This window comes from Pinus tabuliformis, chromosome 6 (assembly GCF_031772625.1).
Source record: "Pinus tabuliformis cultivar Carrire ecotype Pingquan chromosome 6, CPIR1, whole genome shotgun sequence".
Lineage (NCBI taxonomy): Eukaryota > Viridiplantae > Streptophyta > Pinopsida > Pinales > Pinaceae > Pinus > Pinus tabuliformis.
In genome coordinates, this window is record NC_142292.1 from 384,276,146 (window position 1) to 384,297,369 (window position 21,224).

A 21,224-nucleotide genomic window follows, 5' to 3' on the forward strand; every position below is an offset into this window, starting at 1 on the left:
TGTTTGTTAGTTTCTGTAGCATTAGATGTGTTCTAGCCAATGTTTTATAAAACAACCGGCTCGAAATCGAAACAGTCCAGCCAGACCGAGCCAATGCTTGGCCGGGTCGGCTCGGTGGCCGAAACAGTTTAGCTAGCTGGGTTGTTACCAAGCCGGCCAAGCCAATGAACAACTTGCATGGCTCGATAACAACCCGACCTGCTCGACTGAGCCCGAGCTAACTCGGCCGACTCTGTCACCGTGACTGAAAAGCGGCCTGTGGATTTTTTTGGGGGGGAAAATGGACCCCACAACCAATTCTAATTTGGCTTAGGGTTATTTTGAGGTCCATTTACCTCTCCCAAACCCTATAAAAGCTACCCAACCCCTCTCATTTCCTCACAACTATCTCATTGCATTTGTGTGAGAATTTGTGAGGAGTTTGTGAAGAGTTGTGGAGTTTGTTTTTGGAGCAGCAGTGAGGAGTCTTGGGCAAACATTGGAGAAGCAGTGAGGAGCTTCTTGGGCAACCATCAAAGTAGCATTGAGGAGTTGGTTTGTTGGAGCAACATTGAGGAGGTGGTTTGTGCCTAGAGGTATTTTTTTCACTTCTAAAATCTGTTTTTGCTTATTTATGTTTTTGTGCAAATCTGGAAATTGAAAAGAGTGTTTTTTGTAAAAGAAATGAACATTGAAGCAATGCTATTTTTTGTTTTCATTTTCAGATTTTTTTCCTTTGATTTGCAAGTCAAAAAATGTCTCCTAGAGTGAAAGATGCTGCTTGGGCATATGCTAAAATGGTTGATAATCAAATGCATTGCAAATTTTGCCATAGAAAAATTAAGTAGGGTCTTGGGAGGATTCATAGGCTGAAACAACACTTGGCAGGTGTTAGAGGCCAAATTACTCCATGTGAATCACCACAAATTGGGGAGATTAGGAAGGAGTTGTTAAATAACTTTGAGAAGTTTCAAGAAGAAAAAGCTAGGCAAAAAAAAATAGAGGCTGAAATTGGGAGGAAGAGTATTATACAAAAAATGATGGCTACCAACCACCATTTTGATTTTGAGGGCTCTTGTCTTATCCCTTGTACTAATGCATCCAACCCCTTTTGCTATGTTCCTCCCTCTTTAGAGTCCATGCAAGAAAAAAAGGGTAAGGGTAAAATGAGAAAGAAGGGTGACATGAATATAAAAAGTTATTTCATTGTCACACCCACCTCTCCATTAGATGCACATGGTCCTCAAGCTACTTGAACTTTGCAACCCACTTTAAATGACCATTGGAAAAAAGAATTGAGGGAGACTGCTTGTGATTACATATATAGATGGTGGTATGATGCTGATATTCCCTTCAATGCTTCCCATTCACCATTTATGAGCCTATGTTTGATTGCATATGTGCTGCTGGAAAGGGCTTCAAAGGCCCTACTATGCATGAGTTAAGGGGGCCTCGTTTGCAGAAAAAAATTTCATCCATTAATGAGTATTTGAAAGATTTCAAAAACTCATGGGCAAAAACAAGATGTATCATCATGTCAGATGGATGGATTGATCAAAGGAACCGTATCATCATAAACTTTCTTATATATTGTCCATAGGGAACCATGTTTCTACAATCAGTTGATGCATCTGATAGGGTGAAAAATGGATAGTTGGTGTTTCAGCTATTGGATGAGGCTGTTGAGGAGGTGGGGGTGGCTAATGTTTTTCAAGTCATCACAGATAATGCCTCTAACTATGTTCTTGTTGGTACACTGTTAGAGGAAAAACACAAAACCATCTTTTGGACCCCATGTGCTGCACATTGGATAGACCTCATGCTTGAGGATATTGGCAAATTAGATTGGATCAAGAACACTGTAGATCATGCCAAAAGCATAACAAAATTAATCTACAATCATTCATGGATTTTGAGCCTGATGAGGAGACACACAGGGGGCAGAGATATTATTAGGCCTGCCATCACTAATTTTGCAACTCATTTTTTGACATTGCAATCTATGCTTTCCCAATATAGAAACTTGCAACAGATGTTTTCCAGTGATGATTGGAATCAAAACCAGTGGTCTAACAAACATAATGGCAAAGATTTGAAAAAGAAAGTTAATGAAGAAATATTTTGGAAAAAGGCGGCAGAGATTGTGAAGGTTACTAAGCCACTGGTTAAGGTGTTGCGGTTGGTGGATGGGGAAAGATTGGCTATGGGCTTCATTTATGAGGCTATGGATCAAGAAAATGAGCAAATAAAGAGGGCATACAAGGATAGAGTGGCTAAGTATGGGCCCATTTGGGCAATCATTGATGAAAGATGGAACAATCAACTCCATCACCCTATACATGCAGTTGTGTATTTTTTGAACCCACAGTGCCATTATAAAACTCTGGAGGCGGGAGCTTTGGGTGGGGAGGTTAGAGATGGATTGATTGACTGCATTGATCGCATGATCCCATTAGAGAGTGATTCGCTGGAGATACACCTATAGATCACTTGTTTCAACAAAGCCACATGTACCTTTGGCAAAAACCTAACAAAGATTGCAAGGGAAGCAGATGAACTAGGTAAACAAAAATTTCAATTTTCAAATTCTTATTTTGTTAAGTTGTTTATAATTTGAAAGTTGGATATAATTTGTTGAGTTAACTCATTACACTACAATGTTTTTTTGCAGCACAATGGTGGGAGGCTTTTGGTAGCCATTGTCCTCAATTGGAGAAGTTTGCAATTCGTATTTTGAGTCAAACTTGCAGTGCTATTGGGTGTGAGCGCAATTGGTTTGTCTTTGAGAGGATTCACACGAAGAAGAGGAATCGTTTGGATAAAAAACGGTTAAATGATCTAGTCTATGTCCAATACAACCTCCGGCTCAGACGCAACCAATTGCTGAACAAAAGACCTAATTCAGATCCCATTGTGTTGGAAGATATTGATCCAACATCAGATTGGGTAGTGGAGAGTCATCCAACAGAGTTTGATTTTGATGAGGACCTTGATTTGGATTTACAGATGGAGGCATCACTTGAACAAAATGTTCAGTTGAATGCAGATTCACTTGTACCATCCTCAGGCCCAACGCCAAGTCCTCCAAATGCAGGCGCTTCCTCTGCTCAGCCACGACGTAAGTGCATATCTTGTCTATCTCAGCGTGCAGTTGTTGCACACCCTACTAATGCTACTTCTACAATCGCAGTTGGAGATGATGATGATGAGGAGCCATGGGTTTCCCTGTCTGACTTTGATTCAGAGTCTGAGCCAGATGATGTTTGCTTCTCTAGCAGTAACCAGCAGTACTGGTGACTAGTGATGTTTCAGAATCTACTTTTATTGTAGAGGCCATTTCTAGCCTCCTTGGTTATGTGTTTTTGTTTTGATCTCTATATCATCATTCATGCATGTATTGGACAGTGCATTGGGTGCCATTTTGATATAATGGATATATTCATGAGCCTACTTTGATCATATGTTGTCTTCTCTCTATATTCTAAAGCTTTGTGTTTGGAAACATGAACGAAAATCTTTAAATTATGTTCTTTTTTTTTTAATATAAATATAAATATCTAATGTATTTTTTACAACGACTGAGTCATTGAAATCAAACTGGCCAAGTCGATACCGAGTCGGAGTCGGAGTAGGAGCCAACCCTCGACCATTTCCGAGCCAGAGTCGGAGTTCTAAAAAATTGGTTCTAGCCACGAAATTTGGTGGAGAGGCTAGAATACATGAGATCTCCAAAATCTAGAAATCATTTCTAGAAATTCCACCTAGAGAAGGCTTAATTACATTATTAACCAATTTTTAAATATTTCCTAAGTCTAAACTTAGGGGATGTGGTTAATTAATAAGAATTATTTAAGTCAAAGTGAGAATTATCTAGAAACTCACACGGATCGACTCCAAAATGATCCTAGCCATTGATTAAGATTTAATCTTGGTTGTTGGTGCTCCAACATTGGATTATAAGAGGATGTCGATGGGCACTTAGAGAAGACACTTTTCTAGATCGATTTTCTTGGCAGATCGATTTCGAGAGAGAAGCAACAGTTGCCGGAGAGCTAGAGATCAATGCTGGGTCAGTAAGGGGCAGAGACTCTGATCCGGAGGATTTTACCAAATCCGGAGAGGCAACAACAAGGGGCCGAGTTATTCCTAGTGAGGCAGCGCAGAGCACTGCGTAGTTGCTTCAGAAGCAATTCGAATTTTTTGGAGAGAAATTCGTTTTAAGTTCCATAGGCCTGGCAGAGGGTCCAGAGTGTCGGAGAAGCGATTTCCTCAGCAGAGACAGGAAGAACAACTTCATTAGAGGCAGTTCAAAAAGTAGACGCCATAGGGTTTGCGTAGAGCAGTGCAGAGGGTCTAGGAGGACAAATTTCTGAAGAGAAGTTGTGCCAGGATTACTTGTGGAGGAAGGGTAATTCCCTCATATAATTTTGCCTAGATTTACTTGATGTTTGGCTTGCCAGTTGGGCATCCATAGATTGTACTCAGATTTCATTGTTGCATAATAAAATAAAACCCTCGTCTGCGTTTCTCGCATTAGGTTTTTCTGGGGACATTTGTCCAAAAATAACTGTTAATTTTTATGTGTTTGTGCTGCCATTTCTCACTTCTAGCACTATTTTATTTCCACGGTTTTTATTTGTGAAGGTTGCAGTGTGTTTATTTCGATGTTTCCCTATCAATAAACTAAATAATTAATTTATTAGTTAGAAGAAATAATACCATTTGCTGCAATAGGATTCCAATTTTTGGAATTTTCACATGGTATCAGAGCGTGAGTGGTTGCCAGGAAGCTCAGAAACGAAGGAGAGAATTTCGCTGCTCAGAGAGAGCAGCATGCCGAAATTCTTGAGGCAACGCAGTGCTTAGACAGGCATGCTGAATTGCTGGGCCAACAGTTTGATTTTTAGTTGCAGGGGTGCAGAAAATTCCATTTTCCTTGGAGGGATTCTAGTAGTTAGAGGGAGCAACTGCAACTTCGATTTTTGTTGAGTAGCTTTCTGGTTGGAAACAGAGGGTTTTTGCAGCAACAAAACCAATATCGGGTGGAAGAGAAAATCACACACAATAGAGGGAAAATTTCTCTCAGGGAACTTCGAGTCTCAGAAGTTTGATATTTCCTTGTAGATTGGCAGTAGTTGTGAGCTAATCTTCTCACTCCAGAAGGGAGTGCAAGTAGCAGAGCAACAACCAAGCAAAAGGAAACAAGGGATTTTTGACAGTTTTCGAGATGGCCACTGCAGGGCTTACAGATCAGGATAGGTTGGATGGATCATCCAACTATGTCATCTGGAAGGCCATATTGTCTTTCCTTCTAGATGAATATGGCTTGAAAGCCTGCATTGATAACGTAGTGGCAATTCCTCATGATGCAGAACAAATCAAGGAATATAGGAAGGAGATGGCGCAGGTGAAGCGTTTGATCCTGGATGGAGTCTAGGACCATATAGTCTCGCATATCGTAGCCAAGGGAACGACCAAAGAAATGTGGGATTCTCTCTCCACACTATAGTAGGGTACTTCCGAGCAGCGGAAGATGTTTCTGGAGTAGAAGCTAAAATGCATCAGGATGTAGAAGGGGGAAGGCATAGATCCCTTCCTCACCAGGATCCAGGATGTTTGAGACCTACTTTTAGCTATTGGGGCAACGCCTAAACCTTCAGAGCTTGTATGATTGGCACCCAATATTGTCTCAAAGGATTGGCATGTCTTCGTCCAAAGTATATTGGGCAGAGACATGCTACCAGGATGGGACAAAATATGGGCCGATTTGCAACAAGAGGAATTGAGACGAGCTCCATTAGTGGCAGCAGTAGCAACAAACAAAAGGTGGTGAAAGAGGAGGAGAATGTGTCCCTAGCATCTAAGGGTCCCAGTGAGGGGCAGGGGGAGCAGAGAAAGAAGAAGGACCTGTCAAAGGTCAAGTGCTTCAGGTGTGGTGAACTTGGTTGCTACAACACACAATGTCCTCTCAGGAAGAAGGACAAGTCGGAGAAGTAGGACCAACAGGAAGTCATACCTCCAGGAGTGAGGTGGGTTGCCTTGGAGTTGTAGCTCCATAGAGCAATGAGGGTCGACAATATTTAGTAGCAGACATAGTTTTAAAACTCCGACTTGAATTCGAAACCGACCAAGGGTCGACTCCGACTCGGTGTCAACTCAGCCTAGTTGATTTCAATGACTCAGTCTTTGTAAAAAATACATTAAATATTTTTTTGTATGGAAAAACATAATTTTAAAGATTTTCATTCATGTTTCCAAACTCAAAGCATTATAATATAGAGAGAAGATAACAAATGATCAAAGTATGCTCATGAATATATCTATTATATCAAAATGGCACCCAATGCGTTGTCCAATACATGTAATATATAGAGATCAGAACAAAAACACATAATCGAGGAGGCTCTGAATGTTCTCTACAACGAAACATCACTAGTCACTATTACTAAAAAGGCCAACATCATCTGGCCCAGACTCTGAATCAGAGTCAAAAGAGTAAACCCATGGCTCCTCATCTTCATCAACATCTCCAACTGCAACTGTAGAAGTAGAAGCACTAGCAGCTGCACGCTGAGATAAACGAGCTATGCACTTGCGTCGTGGCTGAGTAGAGGAAGTGCCTGCAACTAGAGGACTTGGGGCTGGGCCTGGTACTAGTGGATTTGCATTTAACTGCACATTCTATTGTAATGCCTCCATCTCTAAATCCAAATCAAGACCAATATCCTCATCAGGGTCAAACTCTATTGGTTGACTTTCCACTACCCAATTTGATGATGGATGAATATCTTCCAACACAATGGGATCTGTATTAGGTCTTTTGTTTAGCAATTGGTTGCGTCTTAGCCGGAGGTTGTGTTGGATGTAGACTAGATCATTTAACAGTTTTTGTTCCAAATTGTTTTCTTCGTGTGAATCCTCTCAAAGATAGGCCAATTGCATTCACACCCAAAAACATTGCAAGTTTGACTCATAATATGGATTGCAAACTTTTGCAATTGAGGACAATGGCTACCAAATGCCTACCACCATTGTGCTGCAAAAAAACTTAGTTATGTAATGAGTTAGCACAACAAATTATATCCAACTTTCAAATATTTAACAAAATAAGAATTTGAAAATTGAAATTGTTTACCTGGCTCATCTGCTTCCATTGCAATCCTTGCTAGGTTGTTTCCATAGGTACCTGTGGCTTGACTGAAACAAGTGATTTGTCGATGTATCTCCAGCTACTCACTCTCCATAGGGACCATGCAGTCAATGCACTCAATCAATTCATCTCTAACCTCCCCAGTCAAAGCTTCTACTTCCAGAGCTTTATAATGATATCTTGGGCTTAGAAAAAACCTAGCTGCATGTATAGGGCGATGGAGTTGATTGTTCCATCTTTGATCAGTGATTTCCCAAATTGGCCCATATTTAGCCACTCTATCCTTGTATGTTACATTTATTTGCTCCTTTACTTGATCCATAGACTCATAAATGAAACCCATAGCCAATCTTTCCCCACCCACCAACCACAACACCTTAACTAGTGGCTCAACAACCTTCACAATCTCTGCTGCCTTTTTCCAAAATATGTCTTCATTAACTTTCTTTCTCACATTTTTGCCATCTTGTTTGCGATCCCATTGACATTCATTCCATTCATCACTGGAAACCATCCTTTGCAAGTTTCTATGTTGGGAATGCGTAGATTGCAATGTCAAAAAATGAGTTCCAAATCTAGTGACGATAGGCGTAACAAGATCCTTGCCCCTTGTGTTTTTCCTCATTAGGTTCAAAATCCATGAATGATTTTAGATATACTTTGTTATGCTCTTGGCATGCTCTACAGTGTTCTTGATCCAATCTATTTTACGAATATCCTCAAGCATGAGGTCTATGCAATGTACAACACATGGGGTCGAAAAGATGGTTTTGTGTTTTTCCTCTAACATTTTACCAACAAGAACATAGTTAGAGGCATTATCTGCGATGATCTGAACAACATTAACCACCCCCCCTTTGTTCAACAACCTCATCCAAAACTTGAAACAACAAGTGTGCATCTTTCACCTTATCAGATGCATCAACTAATTCTAGAAACATGGTTCCCCGAGGGAAAAAGATAAGAAAATTAAGATGGTACGATTCCTTTGATCAGTCCATCCATCTCACATGATGGTACACCCTGTTTTCACACTTGAGCTTTTGAAATCTTTCAAATATTCATCATTGGACATAACCTCTTTTAGCAAAAGAGATCCCATTAAGTCATGCATAGTGGGGCCTTTGAAGCCCTTTCCAACAGCAAATATGGCATCAAACATAGGTTCATAATATGTTGAACAAGAAGCATTGAAGGGAATATCGACATCATACCACCATCTAGCTATGTAATCACAGGCAGTGTCTCAATTCTTTCTTCCAATGGTCATCTAAAGTAGGCTGCATTTGACTTCTATTAGCTTGAGGACCGTGTGCACTATCAGAGGGAGAGGAGGGTGTCACTGTGAAAGAACTTTTGATATCACCCTTCTTTTTAATTTTACCCTTACCCTTTTCTTGAATAGACTCCAAAGAGGGAGGAACATAGTGAAAGGGGTTTGATGCATCATTGCAAAGGATAAATGAAGAGCCCTCATAATCAAAATTGGTGTCGATAGCCATTATGTGTTTTATACTCCTCTTGCTCCCTATTTCAGCCTCTATTTTTTTTGCCTATCTTTTTCTTCCTCAAACTTCTGAAAATTTTCTAGCAACTCCTCCTTAATATCCCCAATTTGTTCTGCTAGTGCGACACATGGAACAATTTGGCCTCTAATACTGACCAAGCGTTGTTTCAACCTATGAATGCCCCCTCCACTTCCCTTAATTTTTTTATGACAAAATTTGCAATGCATTTGATTATCAATCATCTCAACATATGCCCAAGCAACATCTTTCATTCTAGGAGCCATTTTATGATATTTGGACATGGAAATGAAAGGACAAAAGTCTGAAAATTAAAAAAAAAAACAACAACTCTTCAATGTTAATTTCTTTTAGAAAAATTACTCTTTTCAATTTCCAGATTTGCAAAAGAAAAAAGCAAGGGAATATTTGAGGAGTGAAAAAAAATACCTCTAGCCTCCTCAATGATGCTCCAAAAGCCAACTCCTCAATGCTGCTCCAATGATGGCCCAAGAGGCTCCTCATTGTTGTTCCAAAAACCAACTCAAACTCTTCACAAACTCCTCACAAATGTTCACACAAATTACAATGAGATAGGTGTGAGAAAATGTGAGGGGGTTGGGTAACTTTTATAGGCTTGGGAGAGGGTAGATGCATTGAGGAAAACCTTAAACCAAAAAAAATAGCCATGGACTGACTTTGCCGCCCTTTTCTGCCATGGACTGGCTCAACCTGGTTATGACGGACTCGGCCGAGCTGGCCGGTCTGGTGTCCGACTCGACCTGTTTGGTAATGGACCAGCCTTCGAATCGGTTTTTGTACCATGTTGACTCGGGCACTGTTCGACTCGGTCGACCAAGCCGTGTCCAATTCAGATTGACTTGATTTTAAAACACTGGTAGTAGGATAGATCAATGACAGTTGTTGCAGTCAGCACCAGAGTGACAATTGCAGACTAGTAGCAGTCAGATGCTAAGGAGCGCAGTGGAGTGTTGATAACAGAGCAGGTGGCTCATTGGAGAGTTGGCAGCAATGCAAATTCTTTAATGACAGTGTAGATACTAGTAGCAGTCAGAGACTCGGGAGACAGATGCATCATACTGAACACAACTGATTCAGTATTTTGGATGCTTCTGAGTTGCAGTAATTGCAGTTGCAGCAACAAAAAATCAGAGGGAGTTGCAGTGCAGATGCAATGTTGGCAGTAGCATGGTAGTGTCAACAACAACACAGATTCAATATCAGAGTTGCGCGTTAGTTGGTGGGCAGTATAGCCAGATATCAGCAACGTAACAAAGGTGATACATAAACATGGTGTTGTAGCAGCAAGATGCAACATGAGCTATTGGAGTACTAGTTGGAGAGAACACAATCCTCGCTAAGAGGGAGTGTTAGTTTTTGTAGCATTGGATGTGTTCTAACCACGAAATTTGGTGGCGAGGCTAGAATACATGAGATCTCCAAAATCGAGAATTTGTTTATGGAATTTCCACCTAGAGATGGCTTAGTTAGATTATTAACCAACTTTTAAATATTTCCTAAGTCTAAACTTAGGGAATATGGTTAATTAATCAGAATTAATTAAGTGAAGGTGAGGATCATCTAGAAACATTCACGGACCGACTCCAAGATGATCCTAGTCATTGATTAAGATTTAATCTTGGTCGTTGGTGCTCCAACACTGGATTATAAGAGGAAGTCGATGGGAACTTGGAGAAGACACTTCTCTAGTTCGATTTTCTTGGTAGATCGATTTCTAGAGAGTAGCAACAGTTGGCGAGAGCTAGAGATCGAAGCAACGTCAGTGAGGTGTAGAGACAGTGACCCAGAGGAATTTTTCCAGATCTAAAGAGGCAACAAGAAGGGGCCGAGTTATTCCCAGTGAGGTAGCACAGAGGACTGCGCAGTTGCTTCAAAATCAATTCGATTTTGTTGGAGAGAAATTTGTTTTCAGTTCCAGAGGCCGGGCAGAGGGTCCAGAGTGCCGAAGAAGCGATTTCTCAGCAGCGACAGAAAAAACGACTTCATTAGAGGAAGTTCAAAGGCTAGACGTCATAGGGTTTGCGCAGAGCAGAGCAAAGGCTGATGCAGAGGGTCTAGGAGGACGAATTTCTGAAGAGAAGTTGCATCGAGATTGTTTGTGGAGGAAGGGTAATGTTGAAAAATCTAGGGAAATTAGAGTTAATGTGATTCTTCTTAGCATGATAACTATTTGTGAGGTATTTTAACTTTTGCTTATTAGCACAATATTCTTTTGATATCATTTGTGTTGTATTTCTTACTTCATCAAACAGTTACCAAAATACAAGAGACAAGAACAGAAGATGTTGGCTTTTTTCCATGGACAAAACCTCTCCCTCTTGGAGAGGAAAACCCGCTCAAAATTCTTCTTATAGAGATTCCAATTGAGGAATACCAAGACCATGACCCTTGACCTATCAAGCCACTCCAAGACCAAGACACCAGTCCTCTTCTTACTGCTGAGATCATCATCATCATTACTGCCTCACCGAGATCATCATCATCATTACTGCCTCACCGAGATCATCATTGCTACACCATGACTGCTCCTTGAGATCACCACTGTGTCTTTACTGAGATCATCTTTGCACTTTTATCGAGATCACCATCATAACAATGAGGTCCATATTGAGATATGTATGTATATTGAGAGTATTCCTTTAGGATCACTGAGATCCTTATCATTATTGTTATATCGAGAGTGTATGATCTTCTTCAGAACAAGAATGCCGAGACTGTGTATATTGCTGTGGGATCATCGTGATCCTCTTTCATCATAATTAGACTGAGAGTACATTACTAAGAGATCATTGAGATAGTGACTGTGTTTTTGTATGTGTCATGATTGCGTTTAGCATTACGAGACTGTGATTATGAGGAGGCCGAGACACACCTATCACTGTAATTTGCTTGCACCAAGACATTGTACTCATCACCGAGATCTTGTACCTTACTGTTCCATCCGAAATTTCAGAGCTGCCTACACCCATATGAAATTACAGAGAGTCCGAGTTTTTTGTCTTTCTATGGTGACCCTAGCAGGGTATTTATAGTTGTTTGTCCTCCATAATTTGCTGAGGTGCCAGTGTGAAGTGTCGTGTCTCCTTTTGCAAGCCAACATGACTTCTTTTAATTCATTTGCAGGCCAACATGACTGTGTTTTACATTGTTTTGTTTGCTGCCTTCTTCAAGAGGATTGTGCTTGTCTTGTAGGGCTGATCTAGGCACTAGGTTGACTCATTTACATTACATATATGTTCACGAAGATCTCCTTAACATTTTCTTTGACTCTTTGACTTTCCTATAGCACTTCAACATGTGCTGGACCTATGTAATGAGCAAGAAACTCATTTTATAATTTACAAAAAATAATATTTCTTTTCTTTTACAAGTACAAAGATCAAAATTACATTTATGAAGACCGAACTTAGTTACACTTTCTTCAACACTCCCTCTTAACTAGGTAGGTATTCATAATGGTACTTGGTCATTCTCAATCTGAAGAATTTCTCATAAGAAGAATCAGATTGGCAACCCATCTATATAGCATCATAGTAACCAACATTATTTCCATAGCAAGTCCTTGACTGACAGCTCTATCTCTCATTAGACCAAAGCACAATGTTGGCGAGACCAATGACTATAACACCTTCATCATTGTCTCTCAAGTTACATACCCACTTGGATGTTCACTGAGTATGTCCTTCTAGGACTATTCTTATCTTGGGTTGCTAGCCCTCAAAGAATATCGGTCCTCTTGCCTACTCTTACCTTGGATGCCCTACACATCCTCAAAGAGTATCATATGCCAGATGATTACCCAATCCTCCATTCTTTCTTCCAAGTGAAGACAAGAATGTTGTTTCTATGTCTCCCTCTCAATTAGGGAGTATACATCCATCATGTGTCTACATTTCTCTTCATGGCCTTCACTAAGACTTATGGATGTTAGTCCTGGTCTAGTGCATGACACATGCAATAGAAAAACACAACTGTCACTCCTTTTTAATCCGGGGTGACCCAATCAAAGATCCCTCTTAATCAGGGACTTGTCCTTTTGTCAACAACTTCTTCTTCGTGGGTCCTTCAACTGCTTGATCAACTTCTTTCCTTGATGTCATGAAATTTAGTTGAGCTTATTCCTTGTAGGGCATCAGCCATCAATCACTTTCCTTCTTGGTTCGTCATGTCATTCCTTTCTTCATGGAAAGTTGCCTTCTTCATATTTGGAACCTTCGTCATATGGCTACTTCTTCCTCATCATGTTTCTTTTAGGAGTTTCCATCCACCACATGAATGTTAGTTGTACTTGTACTCTCAATTCTTGTTTGAGTAGCCCTGCATGAACTCATCTAGATATTTATTCAAGAAATCATAACATTAAATCAAGTTGTACCTTTCTTCTTCTTCATGTTGCTAATAACATTGATCAAGTCCCTATTCTCTTTCTTCTCTCCAAATTTTCCCATAAAAGCATTGATGATAGCTTGTAAGGAGTCATAAGAGTTAGCAGGTTGCTCAGTGAACCAATCAAGAGCATCCTCTTCTAAAGAGAGAACAAAAAGTCTCATCTTTACATCCTCATGGTTAGCAATGTTACACCACTTGAAAATGCAAACATTGAAGTTCTTAACATGTGATGTATCACTAATGACATTGTTACCTTGAAAGGAAGGCAACTTTTCGATAGCCTTGTCAAGGATATCGTGAGGATAGCCATTTATGTTAGTAAAATTACAAGGAGAAAAAAGATCATTCATGATGCTTGGCTCTACTTGTTCTTGAAAGAGCAAATGGATATCATAAATAGCCTCTTGCCCAAGATTAGCAAGAAGTCTACTATGAGAGAGTCTCTTTAACCTCTCTCTAAAAACCCTTTCAGACTCAAAAGTGGGGCTAACTAGACTACTTGGATGCCTCCTAGTAGAAACTCTTGCAGAATTTGAATTAAGTGGAGTCGCCACTTGAGCAAGAATCTAATCCTAAAAGTCCAAAATGCCAAAACCAAAAAGTTAGTTGATTTTCTAGGTATAAGAGGATTTTCCCTCGACAACGGCGCCTAAAGAATATTGTTGCCGCCTTACACACACACGTAAGTTAATTGGAAAATCCCTTAATCCCACAAGGTGTAGTTGGTGGAAAAATCAAGAGATGGGGCTTGAAAAGTAAAGTGTATTAACATGAAATGCACTTAACTAAGGTTAGATGGAATTATCATGGTTAATTTTATGCTAAAAGGCTACTCTAGGTGAGAGATCTTCCTCTTGAACTCTTGTCGAAGGGTAAAAATTGGGGTGATTGTAAGAAAGAGGGGTTGAGGACATGATGGTGTCGTTAACAATACCCTTCCCCTGAGTCTTACTAGCCAGCATGTGCCTTCGTTCCTACAAGGGGACAAGCCACCTTCATAATTGCAGGGTCACACACTCTTTACCTTACTTCATACCAATTGGAAGAATTTTCCAAGAAAGTCTTTTCCCTATGATGTCTATCAACCAAGCTTATGCTTGGAGGTTAATTGAATTAAAATGCAAACTATGCTAAGATGCCTAAATGTAATGCAAGTAAATTTTCCCAAGAGATATTTGCAATGCTTCAAAATAATGGAAATGAGATGATGTTCAAAGTAAATTGCAAATGTAACTTCAATTGGACAAAGGAGATTAACTTGCAAGTGAATTAGAATGATACAAGTAAGTTTGCTTTGCAAAAGAGGAATTGCCTCGTATTAAATTTGGATAAAAATGGTATGTTCTATGCTTAACACAATTACTTCAATATACTTTAAGCAGTCCAATCACAATTTCCAAGTTAGTTTCCAGTAGCAATCACATTAACCATAAATCACATTGACAGTTACTGTAGATAGAACATAAAATATGATGCAGAAGACAAGCTAAGACAAGAGGACACCAGATTTGGCGGATGCGTGGGGAAAACCCTTTGATCAATTTTTCTTATTATTATATCAAATGTTGAGGGGAGAGAGAGAGTACAATAATACAAAGTCAAAGTCAAAATTGACTTTCCAAATCACGGTCCAAAACAACCCTGTAAAATCTGCAATGCTTCTCTCAGTCAACAACATTCAAATCAACCCTAACTAGGAAGTCAATATTGGTCAATGCAATAGCAAACAATCCATTTGGAGCTCGGTTAAACCTAGTCAAATTCGGTCTTCCTTGCTGGTCAAATTCAGCCGAAAGCAGTCAATAAATCTGTAGTAAAATTTCGTCAACCTAAAGTCAACTGTAAGGTCAAATAGGCTTGTGGTCAACACAGGTCAAAGTCTTCCTTTTGCCTCGATTCTTGTGCCCAAAAATGCGGCCCACTGAGACAAAAAATTGCGCTGAAAATCAAAGTCAAAGGATGCCTAGAAATTCAAAGTCAACGATGGTCAAACTGCAGGAAAAGTTTGAAATTTTCGGCCCTGTAATTCTGTCTAGAAATTCGACCTCCTTGCCACACTTGTGAGAGAGAAGATCTGCCCAATAGTTGTACGAATCAATGAGAGAAGAAGAGAGAAGAATGTGTGAGTGATGATGATTCCAAATGAGGTGAGAGGTCACTTGTATTTATACATGTCGTTGAGGGTGAAGTGACACTTCCATTGGGCTTCATGAGCGTACATGATGATGTGGCCGACTTGAACAATTTGCACGTGTGCGAGCATAAATTCAAAAACACACTTCTGCTTGTCCAAATTAAATTATCTTTATATCAATTTTGGTCCTCTCGAAAAGAGGAATTCAATGAAATCATCATCTCCATTAAATGAGTTGTCCCAATGTGGAATTTGGCCCTATTTGCCAATTATAACACTCCCTCTCAACTAGGTAGAATTCGACCTTCCAATCCATCCATCATCAGAGATAATCATGGCATCTGTTGTCATGAACCATCTTTGTATCTCATCTCATCTTTTCTTTGTTGAACACTGATATGAATAATGAAGAAGAATCGATCGAGAGTGAGTCACAAGACCTTACCACTCTCCATTGACAAAAGTCAGTCCAGAGGTAGAACCTCAATCAGACTTGATCCCAGATCAAGTTGTTGAACACCATGCATCCTAGACATAGGGAGTACGACAGTACACGATGCATCCATCAATAGTGCTATGTTCCCTATCCACTTTTCCCAACTCATTGACTAGATGAGAGGTACTTCCCATGACTCCTAGACTACATGGGTAGGATGCATGCTGGGGCATCAACAGGAGAAGGTGAACCATTCATCTTGCTCATATGCCATAGGAATGTTAGAATTTCTAACACGAAATTATACTGCAGTAACTGATTTATTTCTCCTACTTATTTCTCACAATAAGTTGTTTACAAAACTGTTCAGTAAACATTAAATTAAATTCTACTGCGGTTATCACATAATAGCATAGAGAAAAATAACAGTGATATACAAGCACAAGAATCAATCACATCAACACAGTTATTTTTGGACAATTGTCCCAAGAAAAACCCAATGCGGGAAAACGGTGCAACAAATGAGGGTTTATTTATTATTCTTCGACAACAATCTCTTTACAAGGAATGATTTTGCAGTACATAGAGAAATCTTCAAGAAAACACCAGAGATAATTTTCCTCCGCAACTAGGAGAAATTTTGACACCCCGAGACCCTTTAGCCTCCATTGCATCACCCCTGCATCATCTGTGTGAGGACTGTGTGAGAACTCGTCCCTGCCTGCGTTGTCTCTCAGAGCTCTCCCTCTGCATTGTCTCTCTGAGGCACTGCATCACCTCCTCCTCAGTCTCTGACTGATGCTGAAACCCTCCTCTTCCTTCACCTTGCAACTCTCCCTCTGAAATCGAAATCTTTCTCCTTGAGAATCGATTTCCCTTGGGTTACTGAGTATTTGCCCGGTGTGTCTCCAAATGACTCTCAAGTCTTCTCTTATACTTTTCCTGTTGATGAATCAACAACCGAGATTAAGTCCCTAATCAACGGCTAAGATTAAAACAGACTTGATCCTCGTCTCTTAGAAGTTTCTCACCCATATCTTTATTAATACCTATTAATATTTTTATTTTCCTAAGTCTAGACTTAGGAACCTAATAAAAATATTAATTACTCATCATTCGGGTCGAATTTTTCCAAACGATTTTTGAGTCTTGGAGATCTCATGAATTCTAGCCCCTCCACAAAATTTCGGAGTTAGATCACATCCGATGCTACCCAGAATCAACAATCCCTCTTAGCGAGGAAAGCGTTCTAGCAATGCCTCCCATTAAAAGCAATCACACTGATCCATGACATCGATCCTCTGTGCTGTTGATGCTCGGCCTGCTGCTCCTCATCTATTGTGCTGCTGCACCCTGTACTGCTGCCAATGACACTACAACTGTTACTACTACATCTGTACTGTAGCTCCCTCTGAATATGTTGCCCATAGCACTGCCACTGCTAACTGTTGCACTGCAACTCCTTAAACTATCCACTTCTGCTACTGAAACAGATTCTTAACCATCCCCATCTTCTCCTTGAAATAAACAAACTTTGTTCTTCCTAGAGCCTTGGTGAGAATGTTTGCCACCTGTTCTCCTATCGGGGTGTACCTCAACTGTACGGCCCCTCATTGGACACAATCTCTGACAAAGTGACACCTGATGTCAATGTGCTTCGATCGATCATGAAAAACTGGATTCTCAGAGAGCTTGATGCAACTCTGATTATCACACAAAATATTGGTCGCTTCCATCCTTCTCCTGAATAGATTCACAAGCAATTTCCTAAGCCATATGGCTTCACACGAAGTTGTGCTAGCTGCCATATATTCAGCTTCAGCTGAGCTCAGAGCTACGGATTTCTGTTTCCTACTACACCAAGAGGTCATTCCTAATCCAATGTTGAAATAGTACCCAGTGATACTTTTCCGATCTACTGAACTTCCAGCCCAATCTACGTCATTGAACCCACTTAGTCTAATGTCATTGCCTTGGGTGTACATTAGTTCATGCTTGACTGTTCCTTGTATATATCTGAGAACATGCTTGGCTGCTGCCCAGTGCACCTTCTTTGGTTCCGCCATGAACTCGCTGAGGGTGTTGACAGTGTAACAAATATCTGGCCCGGTATTGACCAGATACATTAGGGACCCTATGAGCTGCCTGTACAAGGTGGGATTGACTTCTTTATCTTTGGATGCATCAATCTTCTTCCAGTTGGTAATCATTGGAGTAGCCATAGGTCTACAATCCTGCATTCTGAATCTTTTCAAAATCTCTGTAGCGTATCTCCCTTGTCCAAGGAAAATCCCACCCTTCTGCTGCCAAACTTCCAACCCCAGGAAATAATGCATTCATCCCAAATCCTTCATGTCGAATTCTGTAGCTAGGTTTTCCTTGCAATCTTTGATGAGCCTGGATGAGCCTGTCAGAAAAAGATCATCCACATATAACACCAGGATTAGAGGCTCATTCTCTACAACCAGATAGTAGAGGTTAGGATCTGCGTCACTCTTGACGAATCCCATCTTCTGCAAGTAACCATCAATTCGACCGTACCATGCTCTAGGTGCCTGTTTAAGCCCATAAAAGGCTTTCTTTAACCTGCATACATATAATTTCTTCTCATGTGTCTGAAAACCCTCTGGTTGCTCAATCTATAATTCTTCTTTTATCACCCTGTTAAAGAACGCTGTCTTGACATCCATATAGTGAATCTCCCACCCCATGTGTGCTACAAGGGATATCACGGATTTAATAGAAGCATACCTGGCTACTGGGGCGAAGGTTTTTTCGTAGTCTATCCCTTCCTTCTGAGCATACCCCTTAGCCACAAACCTGGCTTTGTATTTTTGCACACTGCCTACAAACCTACAAATGACCTATCATGAAGCCTAGGTACCACTTCCTAGACATCAATGACCTTTATGGAACTGTATTTCTCCACCATAGCATCTACCCATACTTTACGCTGAACGATGTCCTGAAAACTAGAGGGTTCTCCAACTTGAGCCACCAAGGCTTGGTATCTTTCTGGCTATCTACGCTCCCTTTTCTCGTTCCTGGGCGCATCGACGAAATCCTCTGCATCTCATAGTATCTGTCGAAGTTCTTGGCTCATTCTACCACTGGTAGTGGGTATATCTATCTGTTCCTTCTCTTCCTGATAATCCACTTGTTGTGATATCGGTGGAGTTTTTCAATTCGACCGTACCATGCTCTAGGTGCCTGTTTAAGCCCATAAAAGGCTTTCTTTAACCTGCATACATGTAATTTCTTCTCAAGTGTCTGAAAACCCTCTGGTTGCTCAATGTATAATTCTTCTTTTATCACCCTGTTCAAGAACACCGTCTTGACATCCATCTGGTGAATCTCCCACCCATGTGTGCTGCAAGAGATATCACAGATCTAATAGAAGTATACTTGGCTACTGGGGCGAAGGTTTCTTCGTAGTCTATCCCTTCCTTCTGAGCATACCCCTTAGCCACAAACCTTGCTTTGTATTTTTCCACACTGCCATCTGCGACGTATTTGACTTTGTAGATCCATCTCAAACCTACAAATAACCTATCATGAGGCCTCCACTTACTAGACATCATTGACCATTATGGAACTGTATTTCTCCACCATAGCATCTACCCATGCTTGATGCTGAACGACGTCCTGAAAACTAGAGGGTTCTCCAACCTGAGCCACCAAGGCTTGGTATCTTTCTGGCTGTCTACGCTCCCTTTTCTCGTTCCTGGGCACATCGACGAAATTCTCTGCATCTCATAGTATCTGTCGAAGTTCCCGGCTCGTTCTACCACTGGTAGTGGGTATATCTATCTGTTCCTCCTCTTCCTGAGACTCCACTTATTGTGATATCTCTAGAGTTTTTCCTTTGGAGAAACACTGGTGCTAGTTTTCGCTGGTCAAAGTGGCAAGACTAATGGATCATCCTTTGATTGCTTTTCGGAAGGCATTTCTCGGGATTTCCTGAAAGCTCTGTCCTCCATGAACTTTACATCCCATCGAATTACGATTGTCTTATTCCCCAGAAGATAGACTCTATATGCCTTAGCATTCTCGCTATATCCCACAAGATATCCCTTTTCCACAGTCTGATCCAATTTCTTCTTCTTTTCTTCTGGTACATGGCAGTATGCCAAACTCCCAAATATCCTGAAATGACTCACCTCAAGCTTCTTACCGGTGAAGACACTCTCCAAAGTAATCTTACCTAATGCCCTCTGAGGAGTCCTGTTCTAGAATTACACTGTCGTGTTGCATACTTTTGCCCATAGGAACTTGGGTATATCCTGATCATACACCATTGCCCTAGCTGCTTCAACAATAATCTTGTCCTTCCTTTCTGCTACTCCATTCTGCTTCAGATTATAGGGGGTTGTCCACTCCCTTCTCATGTTTTCCCTTGCGCAAAAATCAGTGAAGTCCTTGTTGATGTATTCTCCACCATTGTCTAAGCGCAATATCTTTATCCTCTTTCCTGTCAGATTCTCAACTAGTGCCTTGAACTCTTTGAATCAACCAAAAACGTCATCCTTGGTTTTTAGAAAGTAGATCCAAGTCTTTTTGGAGTGGTCATCAATGAAGGTGACGAAGTATTTAGCACCACTAAGAGCTTTTGTGGACATGGATTCGCAGATATCTAAGTGTATCAATCCCAGAACACTCTTAGCCCTATTGTTGCTTCTGGAAAATGCCGCTTTGGCGTACTTACCTAGTGCACATCCTCTGCATACATCATCTCGTTTGGTACTCAACTCTGGAACTCTTGATACTGTTCCCTCGAGAATTCTTAGAGCCCCATGGTTTAGTGTCCCATTCTCCTGTGCCATAGTTCATTCAAATCCTTTTCCCCACTACTGCCTATCAGTGCCATTGGAGATTGTCGCTGTAATCTATACAACCTGTTACTTCTGACTCGAATCTGGGCCTTCTTTTTCCAACTTGGGTGTTTGACATATACTTTCTCCTTAATGAAGAAACCATCATAACCCTTGTTTTGAAGCTAAGATACAAAGAGTAGTTCATCCCCAATCCTGGCACATGCAACACATTGGCTGTCGAAGCTGATCCCCTGCTTCTGTTTGAAAGACTACAGTACCTCTTCCTACGGGGGTACATTTTGACTTATTTCCCATTGTGATCTGGAAGTTCATCCTTTCTTCCTGATAATTCGAGAAACATTCTCGTATTCTTGTCATGTTCCAGGAAGCTCCACTATCTTTGTACCAAATGTCAGAGGAGGCAGAACTCGCTAAGTAGGCGACTTCTTCTTCCAGTCTGGAAGCTAACATAGAATAATCATGATCCATGCTCCTCGTGCTCTCTTCTTCCTCTAAAGATCTGTGTGAGTCCTTTTGAGTTGATGCCCTGACATCATGCTCCTAACTCATAGCAGATTCTTTAATCCCGTTGCCTCATCTCTGTTCTAATACCATGTTAGAATTTCTAAGACGAAATTCTATTATAGTAACTGATTTATTTCTCCTACTTATTTCTCTACTGCAGTACTTCAGTTATCACATAATAGCATAGAGAAAAATAACAATGATATACAAGCACAAGAATCAATCACATCAACACAGTTATTTTTGGACA

General features: G+C 40.6%; 1 protein-coding gene across 5 annotated transcripts in view; it reads left to right on the plus strand.

The window, feature by feature from the left end:
• LOC149258927 (tryptophan--tRNA ligase, chloroplastic/mitochondrial-like) overlaps window positions 1–21,224 on the plus strand; it is a 333,508-nt gene that overhangs the window by 242,189 nt on the left and 70,095 nt on the right. The window lies entirely within an intron of this gene.